At 33.1% G+C, this 19,270-nt stretch overlaps 1 long non-coding RNA gene across 1 annotated transcript in view; it reads left to right on the plus strand.

Moving 5' to 3' along the window:
- LOC138713506 (uncharacterized) overlaps positions 1 to 19,270 on the plus strand; it is a 334,865-nt gene that overhangs the window by 4,742 nt on the left and 310,853 nt on the right. The window lies entirely within an intron of this gene.

Below are 19,270 nucleotides of genomic sequence, written 5' to 3' on the forward strand. Positions count from 1 at the left end.
TTATTTCAGTAGCCTATACCAAGTACATTGCAATGGTTGTGTTTCGTCCCTGACTGTGGGAGAGATTGCTGCAGGTGTTTCTATTTTCTAAAGAGAAGAATAAAGCCAAGAAATGGAAACTACTATTAGTTACGTACCGGTACCTCCATACACAAAAAATATCAGATAAGAAAATATAGGCCTATGCCTATGGAAATGATTCTACTGTACATGATTTTATTTATTGTTTTACAGGAGAGCTGACAGAGAACCTTTAAAACACTCCCTGATATGTAGTTATCACTTTAAAATGGCATTAAAGAAGATGGTCCCTCATTATTTCTCAGGAATTGAAGAATATATATTGTATGGACTTTCCTCCTGCACAAACTAAGGAAAAGAAATAGAAGAAAAGGTTACGAAGTCCATAGCCTTGCTCTATTTTCCTAATAAAAGTACATATTCCCTAACCGAAAACCCTGCACATTGAGTAATGATAGTAATCTTCTCTTCATTTAAATTACTGTACAGTGTAGTAGTTCTATGTGAGAATGCAGCAGAGGGGGAACATGATGTTGCTGAGTCGTTGGAAGTATTGCCAGATAGAGAAGCATCGAATGTACATCTTGGAACAGCAGCATTGAAGGCTGAAAATTATTTTCTAAAATGTGAAATAGAAAAATTGAAAGCTGAAGTGGCTATAATGAAAGAAGAGTTCTCTTTCAGATCAATAGGAGGTAATGATACTTTAGCATACTGCATTGTGAAATAAGAAAGTTTCTAAACTTGTATACAGTATCAGTTTTGTGAAACATTTTAAATATCTTACTATCGTGAGTGGAATATTGATTGTGTTTCAAAAGAGAATCAATTCTTTATGGCATTGCTTAAGGGGTTAGGTATAGCTTACAGCAGCGTTTCTCAAACTTGTTTGAAGTGGGGACCACTTTTTTAAGTGAGAACAGTTTCGTGGACCACCTTACTCTTGTTCCTTTCGAAAGCAAATTTATCATTTTTGTAACATATTTTAATACCAGTATACTTATATTTTAAAATGGAATTAATTAATTAAGATTAATTTAATTCAATTAATTTTATGTTAGTATTAACTAATTAATGTTAATAGAAGAATATTCATTTTCGTTTTTTTAATAATTCAAGGTATTAGAGTTCAGATAATCTTTAACTAAATAACTAAAAAAAAAATAATAATAAATGTTGGTACTCACATTAATGAGATGGAGGAGCCTGCCGATTCTTGCACAGTTGTTCTATACTTGGATGTATGCCGGCAAGTTTAAGTCGGAGATCGTCACATACATCAAGTCGATTTCAGTACTTTGTTTTTATTAGAGTCAGTGATGAAAACCCTTTCTCACACAAATACGTAGAAGCAAACTATGAATCATAATCTCTAAAGCACCGTTGTACAATTCATTATATTCTCTTTTCACTTATGATGAGATCCAGAAATTAACCATACCTTCCGCTTAGAATTTCACTTTAAGTCCGGTGTCATTTGAGAGTTCAATTAACTGTTCTCTTTCACCTAATGAAAGTTTGTTATTTTCAATATCACAATGAAAGGGATCACGAATTCATAAAAATTCGTCATGTTTATTTGGAATATAAGTTTCAAATTGTGACCTCAGAGTTGTATTATTGCTGTACGGTGTACAGTACGTGACATTTCAATGTGCAGACTGGGTGTCGGCAAAACTATTAAGAAAGTCATAAATACATGAAAAGGTTCGGTACTTTGGTCCTCTGTTATGAATTCGGGTGGTCTCTGGCTGGGTTATAGGCGCTAGATGTGCAGGGAAAAGATGGCGAGAAAAAATATGTTCATAGTGCTTTAAATTCCTCTTTTGTTGTTGAGAGTAGAGTGGGAAGTCGGTATAATGGTAGGGTAATAAATTTCATTAAATGTCAGTATTGGGAGAAAAAGTGAAAGGCGAATGCCATGTGTCATTTCCAAAGTCCGAGATTTTCAGCTATAGTGTGACATGCAATTAGTTTGAATTTAATTTTTTCTTCTGTCTTTTTTGAAGGACCACAAGGGCAAACCTCGAGGATCACAGGTGGTCCGATGACCATAGTTTGAGAAACACTGGCTTACAGCATTAAAATTTTGGAAATATTAAACTTTTTTTTTTTCCTCCATTACTGTATCTTGTAGAATAATGAAAATTAGTATGTGTAAAACACTGTCCTTCTGCTATATGAAAAAAATGTTTTTAAGATTAAAAAAAATTATTTACATTTTTTTTTCAAAACTCAGTTCATTGTGCAGTGATGAAGCGTTTCCCACATAACTCAAAAACTATCCAACATTCTGTGATGAAATGTTTTGTGTGTATTTATGCATGTCATATCTATAACGTGATGCAAGATCACTTCAGTATCTTTGATAGATTGTCTGATAAAAAATAAATTCATTTAAAAAAATGGTCAAATGTCAGTATTTTCTTCTAACACAAAATGAAAAAAATATATATTATTTATTAAGGATTGTAGTTGAGAGAGCATGATATTGTAAACATGAGTTTCAGCAATAAAATAAAAAAGAGAGAACATGAAAAAGTTAACAAATTATGAGGGAAACGCTTCATCACTGCCATCATTTTGAATTTTGAAAAAAAAAAAAATACAAATAATTTTTTTTAAATCGTAACAATATTTTTTTCATATCTAGCAGAAAGACAGTGTTTTACACATACAGTACCAATTTTCATTATTGTACAAGATACAGTAATGGAGGAAAAAAATGTTGAATATTTCCAAACATTTTACTTCTGTAAGCTATACTTAACCCTTTAAGCTTTTACAGAATCTTCTTCAGGAAGACTTTGCAGTTATGCTCGATGTGAACACTGACATTGTATCTAACATAATACCATAATGACATGGATGCATGATTTCCATTAACTTCTGTATGAGAGTCTTATGACAAATGTTCCATCCATTTTTTTTTTTTTTCAAATTTACATCATGTAGAGTGATAATTCGAGAGCTTAGATTCGGACAATATTAACTCCAAAAACGCAACTTTACAGAAGGAAAGAAGAAAAGTGAATACCGTTGTTTATTTAATGATTGTTCATTTGTCTATGATGAAATATTTTTTATATATTTACAGTATGTAGAAAATTTATTCTTACAGACATTTCAGTGTGATTCAGAACAATAGCAAAAATGTGTACTTTTCGGAGAGATAACTTTCTCTGACTCAAAATGAAACAGAAGGTAATAGGAGTTAATGTTGCTTATGAAATTATTGTACTGATAATAACTATTTCAATTTTATTGTAATAACAAAATTGTGAAGTATTGAAATTTCCTTGAAAAAAATTAAACATTGAACAATGCAAATACTATAATTATATGAAGTTTACAATGTTGGCTACTGGCGTAGCTCAGTCTGCTAAGGAACTTGCCTGCTGATTCGGAGTTGGGCTCGAGATGATTTACTGATTGGGTTTTTCTGAGATTTTTCCCAACCATAAGGCAAATGTCAGATAATCTATGGCCTATCCTATGCCTCATCTCGCCAAATATCATCTCGCTATCACCAATTCCATTGACGGTAAATAACCTCGTAATTGATACAGCGTCATTAAATAACCAAGTAAAAGAAAAAAACAACACAAAACAAAAATGTTCCAAACGGTATGTTGAATGAAACATACTACAGTAGAACCCCGATTATCCGTCACCCTATTAACCGATTGCTGAATTATCCGTCTGTCTTTCTCTCACTTTTTTTCTGCAGAAAAATATAAAGTACTGTACTTGTTCATTGTATTAGCACGTTATTTTTTGTAGAGAGTGTTTCAGTGAACTTGTGATTCACTATGTTAAATACCAGACCATAGAGGAAATTACCAAAGTGTAAGTAGCCTATTATTCACTAAATTTACGAAAAAATGTATGATCTGGATTATCCGATTTTTTCGATTAACCGTTCAGCCCATACCCTTCATTGCCACGGATAACAGAGGTCCTACTGTATTTAATTAATTTTGTGTTTTCTATACCGTCTCTATTTCTTTTATTCTATGTCTCTTCTCCGTTTCCTCTTCAGCTCCATATGTTCAATTGAAAACTTCTGAGATGGCCTTTGTTGTATTGAAAACTTCAGAAATTCTTTTTCAGAGGAGTCATACAATTGTAATTAAAGTAAATAAGTTATATATTCTTTGTCTTCTTTTCCATATTCAAACCAGGCATTGTTAAGCCATCTAACGTTGTTCCCATTAGAACAATTTTACTTGTTTTTAATCACTGGTTTTTGGAAATCATTGAAATCCTGTAGACACATGGTATTTTTCTTATTTTGATGCCATTCTGACCTAAGCTTACCAGCCTGAGGGATCGAATACATTTATCGGCTTGCTGACACATTGTACATGAACATGAACAGTGTCGCATTCCATCCATTTTAGAATGTCCTTATTTAAAAAAAAAGTGAAATGCCCAGCATATAAAAACATACTTGAAATTATGATATTCTTATTTTGTCCTCCACATGTATCAGACTTCAAGCAAATATTCTTACCATCTTGGACTTTCATCATATGATTAAACAAACATGATACTACTTCTGCTGCTCCACGGCCAGCCATCCCTTTGTGCCACATGAAATTCTCAGCAATATTGTTGACTAAACAACAACAACAACAACAACAACAACAACAACAACAACGACGACAACAACAACAACAAACAACAAACGTCGTATACAGTCTACACTTATAAAAACAATTCCCTTCACTTTGATCCGAGGGTAGTATCAAACGTTTCAATATCAAAGTGAAAATAAAAGTAAATTTTCCCTTATTTTAGTTGTACAGTAATTTGAAATCATTTTTCATTTCACATTCTCTCTCCTTTCTCAGAATGTGAGATCGTACATTTCTTGAAAATCAGTCTTTTCTGTATCATTTAAATGAGGAGCACAAAGTTTGGCAACTGCATTTTTTGCGATTTCGAGATATTGATTGTTTCTCATAGAATTTTGTGTGCTGAATGCGATTCTGGAACTGTTTACGTTAAAAAACGGACAGAACAGAGCGAAAATAGCACTTAATTGTGTGCTTTAGAATCAACTCCACTGTGGCTTGGTTTCAAATTAGGACAATTCCTTCAGTAGCCAACGAGAAGCCCACATTCATACCAACTTTTCCCATCATGCATAGCGAATCCAACATGACTGATTGTTTATATAATCGGTTTGTGGATGAATAAGTATTGTTTTACGTAAATTTACTTTGAAACAGAGTTAGAAGAGACTAATATTCAAAAGTAGACAATTTCACTTTAAATATGGCTTAGTTTGGTTTCAAAAACAGACAACTCCACTTTAAATATGGCTTCATTTGGTTTCAAAAACAGACAACTCCACTTTAAATATGGCTTAGTTTTGTTTCAAAAACGGACAACTCCACTTTAAATATGGCTTCATTTGGTTTCAAAAACAGACAACTCCATGACTTAGTTTCAACAGTCACTTTTTAAACTTAAATTGCGACCTGAATATTTTATTTTAATCACATTTTGATCTCTACTGAAAAAAATGTTTCTATGACTCATGAGAATGTTTAAAAAAACTGTACATATAACGGTGACATTGGTTTCCAAGGATCTAGATTTTCGCCTCTTCTGTAAAAAAAAAAAAAAAAAAAAAAAAAAAAAATGTTGGTGAAAGCCAACATTAAAATTTTTATTCAAAATTTGCTATAATATGATAATTTTCGGACTTTTCAGCTTAATATTTGCACCTTTCTACTACATATCATATATTTTTACAACATTCAGGTCACCAGATTTATATCTATTAGGTATTGAAAATTGTCTCTTTCTGTCAATTCCTTCAATATTCTAATAATCCTTATGAATTTGAAATAGGCGTAAGTCTTCTTTAGTGAAGGATTGATTACATTTTCTTAGGCATTTCGAATAACTTTTCCCAATGATATTTTTAGCTGCTATCTCCTTATTACAATTAGTTGTTGATCTGTGAGCTAAGCCTGCAGAAGCATTTTTCTTGCGTTTATTACTTCTCCAGCTATCAGGATTGACAATTTCGTCTCTCATTGTTTGTTTTGTACATGAACTGTAAGTTTCATGAAATGTGTTGTGACGTGTCAAATATTTGAAGATGCTGGAAAGTCCTGAAGGACATGTACTACTTGGACCACTAATATGTTCAACATATTGTGCTCCATGTAACTGATTGTGTTCTAAGTCCAAGTGTACTTCGAACCTCTCCCAGAATGGCTGTATTCAGTAAGGGAATTTGTAAGCAGTTAAAAGAATAAATACCTATGGGTGGTCACAGAGATCCAGTATCAGAAACTAAAGACATTATTTTCATAAAAATTCACACACTGTCTTGAATATCACACTTTATTCTGCTTAAAAATACTCATTGGGTTCAATTAAACGGTCCTACTGAATCATACATAAAGCAGTGCAAAATGGAAATGAAATATTGACCATGAGCTGAAGTAAAGGCTGCAGACCAATAATCAATTTGTCTAATAATGTAGGTACTATGATAGGAAATCATATATGTATATATACGGTATATAAAAATCATGGCTGAGTCACTGGTTGAGAAGAAACTGTCTTCTGAAGGATGCACTGGAAGGAATGGTGAACACAGTGGCAGCTGATTGACTGAGGGAAGTGAGGCCCGGCCTGTCACTTGGCTTAACTGAAATCAAATTTTGTGTTTTTATATAATGTATTAGTTATTTGAATGAAGCATATATCGCTGTAGAAGCATTTGAAATCTTTGTGATGTATATAGACCTGTTTTGCAGTAAAATTTGTTCCTGAGGCCAGGATTGCTCGTGCCGGGTCTGGCTTGTGATGTATATAGACCTGTTTTGCAGTAAAATTTGTTCCTGAGGCCAGGATCGCTCGTGCCGGGTCTGGCTTATGCATTTCCAGTCTTTTCGCGGGCTTTGAGTTTGCGCTTAAAACGTTGTAGCTGAGGCACAATTTGTCAGGTCTCGTGGCCTGGTCAGGTTTCACTTCTCCCATCCATGGGCCGGCCTCAAGTATAGAGTGGGGTGGGAATAGCAATGGTGACTTGTCTTCCTAAATAGGCCATAAATAACAAAATTCCAGCTCTTTGGCAGGCAGAGACCCACTCTATTCTTTCCCCTTATGTCTTAGTTTATGACTTAAGTGAGGGTGTTGTACTATAGTACAGTAGTGAGTCTGGGCCAATGTTGTTATATATTTCGGGAAAATATAAACAGAAACAAATGAGAGAAATAATGCTGGTGCAGTTGATTCATCGTTAGAATGTTCTTTTTCGAGAAGAAATAATATTGAAAGAAAGGAAGTTTTAAATAAAGAGGGAGACTACCGAGATACCTACGACATCGCTGACAATTTTTCTGACAGATAATCTTAAAACGCGAATTTCTATTGCATCCTGGTATGGGCAACATAAATGTTTAAGTGGTAATGTGGTACAAAATAAACTTCTCTTGGCCTTGTTTGTTGCTGTCAAAGGAAAAAAAAAAGAGAAGAAAGAAAGGGGAATTTCAACACATAATATGGGTTGCTTCATCACACTGAAACAATCACTGAAACTCACAGCATAACAGCTTATTTGGTGAGTGAAATTATTTTTCATTAATGGTAGTAGTAATAATAATAATTATAATAATAATAATAATAATAATAATAATAATAATAATATAGTAATAATGATATTAATATAATAACCATAATAATTAATATCATAAACAAACATTTCCTATCGGAGGCACTTAAACTAGTTGCATCTGGCATCACCGAGGATTTCTATCACCGGCCGCTACTGGGTAAACAGGAGAAGAGTTCGAGGCAGAAGAAGATATCAGATGATAGACATTAAGATATATGGATCATATGAGGAGACAAAGAGGAAGGCAGAAAATAGGAAAGACTGGTGAATGCTTGGTTTGCCATGAAAGATCTGCCCTTGGGCAGAACACTATGAATGAATGAATGATAGGAAATCAAGACATTTTTGTCCTTTAAATGAATCATAAAGGAGAACTACTGAGGAACAATCGCCACCATAAAGTGAGAAGTTCCATCACAATCACTCTTCGGAACGCAAAGTGGGAGGTTTACGAAGAAGTGTACTGCTTGGCAGTTTCTATTCGCGTCTCTTCACTTCATCATAATGTCCATGTTTCTGCCCCATACAATGCTACACTCCACACAAAACACTTCACTAGTCTGTTTCTTAGTTCTTTTTCCAGAGGTCTGCAGAAGATGCTCCTTTTTCTATTAAAAGCGTTCTTTGCCATTGCTAGTCTCTTTTTCACTTTTTGGCAGCAGCTCATGTTACTGCTTATAGTAGACACCCAAGTATTTGAATATGAAACTTAATATCAATCTACAAACTTCAGATATTTCAGAGGGTAAGACTATACTATTTACCCCTCTGAATTTTAAGGGGGTAAATTTGACTCTCTTATTCATCAGTTGCACCATTGAGAGCTTTGTATACAGATTATAAATTGATATTTAGTGGTAAAAAATTTGAAATTTAACATGACTTAGTCTTCATTAGCTGACATATATTTTGCAAAATTGAATTTTCACAAGACAGCCACTTATTTTATTCAGTATTTATATAGTAAAATTCAATATTCAAGCACAAACTTTAATAGTAATAGTTAAGAGTAATGACTTTACATATTTTATAAAATGTCATGACTACATACCCTTTAAAAGTATTACGAAAATGATATTGAAAACATCCTTCCAACTATACCGGTACCACACATCTGGAAGATTCCAGATGTATCTTCATGTTTGTGCAGTGGATGCAGTGACAGGGTTGTATTTGAGGCAGAAAATGATGATAATGAATAACTTTTGTTCGGTTGGAGCTTAAAATGTCCATTTCAATATGTCAGCAAACAGAAATGTCCACTAGCAAAATGTCCACTTACATAAATGTCCATAAAAATTAAATGTCCACAAATTCAATGTCCACTTACATAAATGTCCATAAAATTAAATGTCCACTTGGTTTATTTGCATGTAAGTTATCCATATCAGCACTGATCACACATCTCGCATCACAGGTGCTTCTTTCTACACACCTCCAATATAATTTATTACCATTTTTGATCCTTGAATGAAAGTGATACGAAAAGCCATTGTGTACTAGAATGTTTTACCTTTTTGTGAATGTATAATTTCAGCCATTCTGTCATTCTTGAATTAAAATTTTGTATGTTGCTTAGCAATCTCAATAAAATATCTTACATTGTAGTCTGTCTCCTGGTTACTGCTTGTGTAAAAAAGAAATATGGTTTTTTTTTTTTTTCAATTATGGACTTTTTATGGGCATTTTTGAATACGGACTTTTTTATACTGTACATTTTGTTGTGGATATTTTGCTAGTGGACATATCTACACTGGACATTTTGTTATGGACATTTTTGTATGTGGACATTTTTACTCAATTTTTTTCCTTAGACATTTTGCTCTGGACATTTTTTTGTGCCATTTTTCCTCTGATCATTTTGAAGTGGACAATTGAACCTGGAAGCTTTTGTTTTTGTATTCTGTGATTAATTATCGGTTTATAATATTATATTTTGGTCATATTTTGTAATACATATTAATCTTACTAACATATTTATATCTATTGAGAGTGTATGTTATCTATGATATTATAATATGAACATCTTATGAGACCATTGGCGCAATTCAGTCAGTACAGGTGCTTACACACCTATTCTGAGCTGCATTCGGGTGTGGGTTCGTTTTCTACTTGGATTTTTTCCGTGGTTTTCCCCAACTGTAAAGCGAATATCAAGTAATCTACAGCGAATCCTCGGCCTCATTTCGCCAAGTACAATCTCGCCATCACTAATTACATCGACGCTAAATAACCTAGTAGTTGATACAGCATCGTTAAATATCCTGAAAAAAAGACCATATTAAATTATTGTTCTATTTGTGAAAGCAACACTGCTTCAACATAAAATTATATTTATGTTATATCATTCCAAATGTTCTGAAGGTACAAAATGTAGCTATAAAATAATATTTTTATTGACATATGAGTAATTAAAAGTTCAGTGATTGAATATGAAATATGTAGTTACATTACGAACTAGCACATGTATAGTGGAGGGTTAGTATTAATTTTGACATTAAAAGAAAAAGAATATCGTAAAATACAGCACACGAATGCAGCAGTTTGGTCTAGGACAAACTCTTGTTTCTGAAGTATCTCTGTCTGCAGTGAAGGGATCTACAAAAATTCTAAGGGACCATCTCTACACATTCAATATAGTGATCCCTTTCCTATGGCAATCTGCTTATTTTAAGTTGTCTTGCATCTAGTGCTGAATAGACGACTGCGATCACCTGACAGCATGATAACATGATGGATACTGGTATCAATAATGATTTTTTTATCGTTTTTAGTTATTTATAATTGTATTATTTTTTTCCTTCTCCATTGTTTTCTCTTTTTCATTATATTAGTTTATCTTTCTTTTCTTTTAGATAATTTTTATGGCAAGCTTTGTCTTTTAGGCAGCCTTCACTTGTAGGAAGCTGAATAAATAAAAGTTTATTCAAAATAATAGCAACAAGTCGTTTGAAAAACAATATGGCTTCCCAGCAACGAGTTACGTCACTGTTTATGGAGCGTGGCTAATGAGAAAGACAGGCTGCAGCACGAATCGGAGTCATATGGCTATCATGGTCTATTCATGGCCAACTTGACAACCACCTAATATAAATGCATGTTCAGAGTTCTAAAAAAACAAAGGAATTGCTATATTAAACTCATGTTAAACGTGCATTTATATATAGTATGCGCCAAAATACACAGTACTGGATTTCGCGCAGCCCGCATGCACATGCCTGTGCGTCTGCGTGTTGTTGCATCACCATTATGTATTGCTAGTTGTGTAACGAACGTTATGAACACTGTATACAGCGCAATGGAGCACATTTTGAACATTTACGTTATCATCCCGATAACTAACAACAACTAATAACAGTAACATATTGTTCCAGTACTGTATATTTTGGCGCTGTTCAATGTTGGCCATGTTATGACTAAGAATGTGACGTCGTGCCGTAGCCTGTCTTTCTTGTTAGCCACATTATAAAATCTATTACTACCACTACTACTACAGGACTGATTTGACAGGTAAAATTATAATGGAGAGGAGTAATAAGATAGTGAGACAGGAAATGTTTAGCAAATTACAGAGAAATGAAAATCATATGGGGACAAGAAGAATATAGAAAAGTTAACAACAGGGAAGAAAGGATGGGACTAGTGTGGAGCAGATTGGGAATTTGGAAGCTAAAAAACAGAAGAGGAGACGTAGGAAAAGACACATGTCCTTTATGTAATAGAAAAGAAGACACATTACCCATTTTGCTATCTTGTCCAGAAAATGAAAGAACAAGACAAATTTTTATTCAGGAAGCATTACTAAACCTAAATGTAGAAATAGCATATAGGAAATTGTATAGAACAGTAACCGAAAGAAAATTGAGGGAACTCGGAAAATGTTTATATATAGCAAAGAAAAAATGAGAAGAGAAAACTAAAATACAAACATATGATGTATAAGAATATTAACCAAACGGAAAGAGTTTTTGTTAATAAATAACTATAATAATTACATGTAGTATAGAATATATAGTAATAGTTATGAAGAGTAGAATGTAGTTAAGGATGGTTTCCTGGAAAACAGAAATATAATAGGATCACCATTAACAAATGATACACAAATTGTATATGATTTTGGTGACATTAAATATACATACATACTACTACAGGACTGCTGAGTATCAGCATTTGAAACTGACATCAGCATTTTCTAAGGTTTCTCAGCTTATCAGTGCGCGATACCCATTTGTCAGCTTTTTTCACAAGTGCTACGCCGGACTATTTTGTATCATTTAGTTTATTTCAATTTTCATTTTAAACTTTTATAGAGACTTCAAACCTCATTTAATGATCCCATGACAAAAGTTTATTTAGGCCTACTCTTCTTTCAGGGTGTAATGTCTGTGTTTATTTTTTTCAATTTGACTTTGCAGAAAGAATCATCATGCATATACGTTTAGGAGGTGATAGCTTTCTTTTTTACTTCCATCAAGCATTTTCAAGTGAATTTGTCATTCAAAGAGGATTTTTGTAATAGCACATGTGCCAGTTTAAATAATAATGAAAGTAACTTCAGTGTTTTTGCAATAGATATAAAGATGGTCTTCACTTCTCAGATAATTTGATTATGAATTGAGGGGCTTAGAACAAGAAGCAGGTAAGTGACGGAAACCTAGTTTTGAGGAAATTACAGTTAAAGTTCTACATGCAATGAAATATAATATACTACTTTGGTGATATGATGCCCATATAGCAGCACTGCACAGTGTGATCACTTACCTGATTTTATCCCAAAGAAACATCCTTCTGGGCTATCACAACACGCACTTACCTCATTTTTTTTAATAATGTCACTTACCTGCTTTTTGTTCTAAGCCCCTCAATTGTGTGTATAATCAGCTTATGCTTTACAAGATCCAAACAGAAAGATCTAACAAACAATTCCCATAGTTCCCCGTCTGAGGAAGTGTAAAACAATCTTTACAAAGAATTGAACTGTACTTACTGGCAGTACAAAGTTTGACAAGTTATGTAAAGTTGTACAATTTGTTGTGACATTACCACACACTATTGCAACAGAAGAGAGTTTTTAGTTTGAGGGGACTGGGTAGTCTGAGGTATGGCTGTTGTGTATGAGTGAAGAAATTTTGCTATTTCTCTTTAACTTTTGAAACTATTAAATTACAATTTTTACAGAATACACACAATATTTGCAGGTATATTTTGGTTTTTAGATTATCTTTCTGCCTGATTTACTTGACCTAATAAACATTTTTAAACCTGAAAAATATTAATTATATTTAAGTTAAAAACATACGTATTTTAGGGACATTTTTCTCAGAAACTCTTTGTATTACAGGTTCCAAAAAAATCAAGCATATTTCCAATGCTGCCATTTTCATCACATTGTGAAAATTCATTCAATATAAAAAATTATTTTCCATCGTGAAAAAAATTATTGAAAAATTCTCATATTTTTCTGGTTGTAAAATCCATAATAACTTTGATAACCATGTGAAAATGGCCATGCTTCTTTACTACCATATGAAATAGGAGTATGCTAAATTTCAGCCTCCTAGCCCAAGGATTTCCTGAGAAAAAATGTTCCTAAAATTTAAACTTAAATTTAATGAATATTTTTCCAGGTAAGAAATTTTATAAAATCAAGGAGATGAAATAGAAAGATAATCTAAAAGCCAAAATATATCTGCATGGTGTATAGTGTAAAAATTGTAAATTGATAGATTCAAAAGTTGAAGAGAAAGTTCTGATGAAGTTGAGGAGCAATTTACATATTAATAACATGTGGGAAAGAATCAGAGATAATATCAAAATTGCAGCTGAACAGAGGATAGGCTATTATGAAACTAAGAAGCCGTGGTTTGATGAAGATTGTTGCATGGTAGTTGAAAGAAAGAAACAAGCAAAATTGAAATTCTTACAGGATCCAGTCCAGGTGAACAGAGATAAATTATTTCAATGAACATGGGAAGCAAGTTGTACACTTAGGAACAAAAAGAGAGATTACTTGAAGGAAAAACTGAATGAGGTAGAAACAAATGGTAAGAATAAAAACGTTAATGATTTATATAAGGGCATAAAGGAATTTAAAAAGGATATCAGGCAAGGATAAACGTGATGAAAGATGAGAATGATGACTTGCTTGCAGACTCTCATTCCATCCTGAACAGATGGAAAAACTATTTTGGGCAACTACTAAATGTACATAGACCAAATAGAAATGATCGGGACGAAATTCAAATACAAACTGTTGAGCTATTTATACCCGAACCTACACTTTCTGAAGACGAAATTGCGATACAAAATGTGAAAAATTACAAGTCTCCAGGTATCGATAAAATTCCAGGAGAATTAATATAAGAGGGTGGAAACACATTATTTAGTTAGTTGGAAGACCTGAGGGGAAAAGACCTTTGGGGAGGCCAAGGCGTAGATGGGAGGATGATTTTTAAATTTATTTGAGGGAGGTGGGATATGATGGTAGGAACTGCATTAATCTTGCTGAGGATAGGGACCCAATGCTGGGCTTATGTGAGGGCGGCAGTGAACCTCCGGATTCCTTAAAAGCCATTTTTAAGTAAGTATACATGACAGTCTACATGGCTCAGACTACCCAGTCCCCTTAAACAGAGAAAATAAATCTTAATTTCATTCCTCAATGAAGATAGACATAACTCTCTCTTTCATTGTGTTGTACGTTGCAAATTAAGCTATGAGGTAAAGTGCCATGAAGAAGTGTTAAAAGTTGTGTACTCAAGATGTATAAGTAGTTGATGAAAAATATTTTAATAAAGTCAGACGTACCACTCAAGAGTATAATGAAAGTAATTCATAGTAATCTGGCTGTTTATGTTGTGCAGTTCACATTTTTAATGTTGAGTATTGTAATTTGTTTTTGTTTGTATGGTACTGGTAATTTATTTACTCATAATTTTTCTTATGAAAATATTGATTAGTGGTGTCAGCCTTTTTTGTTGTTATCAGCTTTTTTGAACACAATTTCCAGTTTATTTCAGAATTTTAATTTGGCAGCTCTGCTGATACTACTACTACTACTACTACTACTACTACTACTACTACTACTACTACTCATACTGTTGCTGCTGCTGCTGCTCCTGCTCCTACTACCACTACTACTACTACTACTACTACTACTACTACTCCTCCTGCTGCTGCTCCTGCTGCTACCACTATCACTACCACTACTGGTACCACTACCACTACTACTACTACTACTACTACTACTACTACTACTTCTTCTTCTTCTTCTTCTTCTTCTTCTCTTTCATTCATAGTATTGCTAGTGTGCGAATTGAGAAATGAATAATATGCTTCGAATTCTATTACAAATCACTAATACCATTTCATATCTATTTCAGTGTCACCTATGTTTTTTTTTGTAAATAGCAAAGTAATAAAAGAGATTATAATATCCGTTTATAAACAGCTATTTTGTATACATTTCTGGAAAATTAATCGAACCTATTGAAATCAGGCAATTTATAAATTAAATATCTTACTTCTTGGGATTATAAAAATGTTATGCAGATTAGAAAAAGTAACACACAGCCAGGGTCTGATTTACAATTTTAGAGGCCCGGAGCTTAATTTTCTTCATGAGGCCCCTACTTTTCATATCATCGACTTAGAGTGTAAACTTGCTAAATCCATTTTTTTTCTGAAATTAGATTTTAGTACCATTCGAAAGGGGATGAGACAATGAATCATGTAGGAAAAATAGCTAGCCACAATTCAACTCGTAAGCATACATAAACGCATGATGAGTAAAAAGCCAAATCCACTTCGTTTAAAGCTCACTGCTAACTCCATAGCAATTGTCCGTGTGGATAGTGTTCGACCTTTTCTCGTATTCTCGCGTAGTCAAACAAGTTTTGTGTGTTTATTGCTGTTATTCAAGCTTCAAATGGCTGAAATATTGCAGAGGGTGTATAATTATGATTGTTCAATTACTCTTTAGTGTCAAAGTAATTAGAAATTCAGTTAGTTTTCGATTTCAAATTTTTACTTTTCTAGGTACTGAGATTAATAGTTTTTTTCGGAGCATTTCAGTACCGTACTTAACAAGTATTTTGCATGACGTTTGCCGCTACATACTGCATTATTAATTTTATTAGTTTATTTTATTTACGTTTTCTGCGACTCGAAAATGGGGTTTCTATTGTTCTAGATATCTTCAAACAATTGTAACCATCGTTATAAAACAAAAGTTCTTTTAGGTTGAACATACCCAAATGAAAGCAGACTGCATCCATTCCGCAGTTGAACAGGCTCTTTTTTTTTAGTTGGTTATTTAACGACGCTGTATCAACTACTGAGTTATTTAGCATTGATGAGATTGGTGATAGCGAGATGGTATTTGGCGAGATGAGGCCGAGGATTCGCCATAGATTACCTGACATTCGCCTTACGGTTGGGGAAAACCTCGGAAAAAACCTAACCATGTAATCAGTCCAAGCGGGGATCGAACCCACGTCCGAGTGCAACTTCAGACTGGCAGGCAAGCGCCTTAACCAATTGAGCCATGCCGGTGGGTGACAGGCTCTTAAAAACAAAAACAATAGCGTATCAGCAGATTACATAGAAATCTACAGATCAACCAAGAAAAAGCCCCATCCAAATGACGCTGCTTAAATCATGACTTCTTTAAAAAATTCGATGAGGTTAAATTTTATAAGTGCATTCACCCTGATCGTGGTAGAGGCGATCCTAAGGTTACTGACATAACAGCTCTTAGCTACACTCCAAATGGTGACATATTATTCAAATTGAGTTTCCCAGATGATTGGAAAATAATACCGCAAAGAAAATCGACATCAGTGGTTCCCTAGCTCTTTACAGACTTACAAAATCTGCACCAATACAGAAAAGAGATCACTGCAAGAAAGTTTGAAGACTTGCAATATTTAAAGAATACTTTAACAGAAGATTACCTCCAGTATTATGACCAATTACCTCATGATTGAACTAAATGGAGACTGAAAAGAATTTAGAGTTAACGAATTAGATAACTTACCTATTATTCATTAGAAAATGTTTTTGAGTTTGACTTTTTTACTTTTATGTAATTAATATTTTTCATTGTGAAGATTTTAAGAATTAGAATAGGAAAGAAGAAAATGTTCAGTTAATTCTTAAGAAAGGCTGTTTCATAGAATGTTTACTTACCATTTTATTTTCCTTTCAATTTTGTTAACTATGTCTGGAATATAAGCTTTTTTTAAACAAAGACTGAAAGAATGTCAGAGATAAGTTAGATGTATTTAAATTATTTATTTTTATATCTAATTATATGTTAAATCATTCGTTTGAAATAATAGAAAGACTTTGGTAAATAAAACAACAGTTTTCATTAATTTGCATAATTTTCTTGAAAATCCTGCTAACTCCATACTTAAAAAAATTCCTAGCTGCAAAAACCTGCTAAATTACAAAAACGAATATAAATAAAAATACATTATATTGCAACATTTCTTTTTTATCTATTAGTGAACAAAATCAAAAGATGTACCACCTGTATTGTGGATTTGGTCCTAAAGTTTCAGGGTTAATTTTTAATACGTTTTTTTTGCCTGCAAAATTACTTTTTTGTTAGTTAGCAGATTTACTTTCTAAACCGACGATATATGATAATTCTGTCACCTATCTCTTTCACCATGTATTTATTTCACAGAGGTATTTATTAATTCTCTATTTTGAGGAGAACAATTAAAAATAAAGTGGTTTCCTTAAGGTAATCAGTGATTGTGTAACACAAGACAGGTCAAAGCTGATTGCATTGGTTGTACTGTCCCTTGTTTCCTCTAATGTAGTTATTCAGGAGTTCAGGAGGAATGTTCATTTTTCTTAAATTATGGCTTAGGCTCATACAGAAAAAAAAAGTACCTTGACTGTCCATAATTCAGTAACTGTGGCGGATTGTTGTCTCTGTATCCCAAAATCTTCATTAGTCTGTGTTAAAATATTCTTAACATTTTGAAACTGGAGGGTCTCTGTGGGTAAAGGAGTTACTGCTACTAACATATGAACGAACATACTTGCTTAATAATCAACGTTGTTTTCTTGTTGTTGAATTTCAATAGCTTTCCGTTTTCTTTTAATAGCTCCTAACTCAAATTTGCTTGAGAATTCCATTTTTAATTATGAAAATTCCTACAAAAACACTTTAGTACTACCATACACACCGATAATGGTCTTATACCAATAGAAATTAGATAAGCTGCAAGGAACACAAGCACTTGGCACTTGGTTTAACTTGGTTGACTTTGGCTGCTGAATTCATTATTAATTAAATGGTCCTACTGTTACAATTTGAATAAACTGTACATGAACACATTAAACTTTGCTATCAACTTACGACTCTAAATTTAAAACAATAATGTGATTTTTGATCCGTTTTCTAACATAATTAATTAGGTAATTGCTTATTTTCTCAATTCTGATTTTCAGTTGGCAGATTTGTTGCATAATTCATTTAAAAAAAGGATTGTTCCTGGATTTTGAGGCCCTCAGAATCATGAGGCCCTGAGTAGAGCCCCTATAGGCTCCTGCCTAAATCAAACTCTGCACACAGAACATAACAATGATAAATTATACAATGAATGCCTAGAAGACCGACCATTCATTGCTCAGTAAAGGGAGGACTAAGGACATAAACAAATTTATATTTTCCTATCTCAAAATCATCAAGATTAAGGCAAAAAAGAGAAATCCTTCCACACTGTAGATAATCGGTTGTGGTTATGGGGGTAACTACCATTACTTTCTTCCTTTATAGTCCAGTTTCCTAGCTCATTCAAAGTCGCAGAGCAAGTCGTCTGGCCCAGGAGCTAAACATTATAATTATTTATTCGTGTATTACTATGATACCTCGTAAATCTCATTGGGATTCGAGTTATAAATGTGCCTTTTAGATTTCATTTGATTGTTACAGTAGTAGATTATGAGTTCGTAGAAATTAATTTGATTATTTAACACCACAAATCTGGTTATTTAACCCCCTAAACGAGTTTTCTCGAAATCGAAGTTAGCTAGATCTCTTTCCTAGGGAGAGAAAGAAGAGAAACAGTATAAATTTCTAATACAAAGTTAAAGTTTATACTGGTACTTACCTTACATAGGCAAAGTATATTTTAAGTATGGAACAATTCTGCTTCTTATTGTTAGTCAAAGGAACTTCCCTCTGAAAGGGAACATTATTGACTCTTTTCTTTGTGACGTGAAATAGTCTTTTGTTTATTGCAAATCATGCTACTTACTTTTGTCTTTGGAGTGAAATAGTCTTGCGTTTATTCCTTATTACATTATTTACTCTTTGCCTATGAAGCGTAATAGTCTTTTGTTTATTCCCAATAATGTTATTTAAATTTTGTTTATGAAGTGAAACAGTCTTTTGTTTATTTCTAATAATGATATTTAATTTTTGTCTATGAAGTGTAATAGTCTTTTGTTTATTCCCAATAATGTTATTTAATTTTTGTCTATGAAGTGAAATAGTCTTTTGTTTATTCCCATTCATGTTATTTACTCTTTGTCTGTGAAGTGAAATAGTCTTTTGTTTATTCCCAAAAATGTTATTTAATT

This window comes from Periplaneta americana, chromosome 14 (assembly GCF_040183065.1).
Source record: "Periplaneta americana isolate PAMFEO1 chromosome 14, P.americana_PAMFEO1_priV1, whole genome shotgun sequence".
NCBI lineage: Eukaryota > Metazoa > Arthropoda > Insecta > Blattodea > Blattidae > Periplaneta > Periplaneta americana.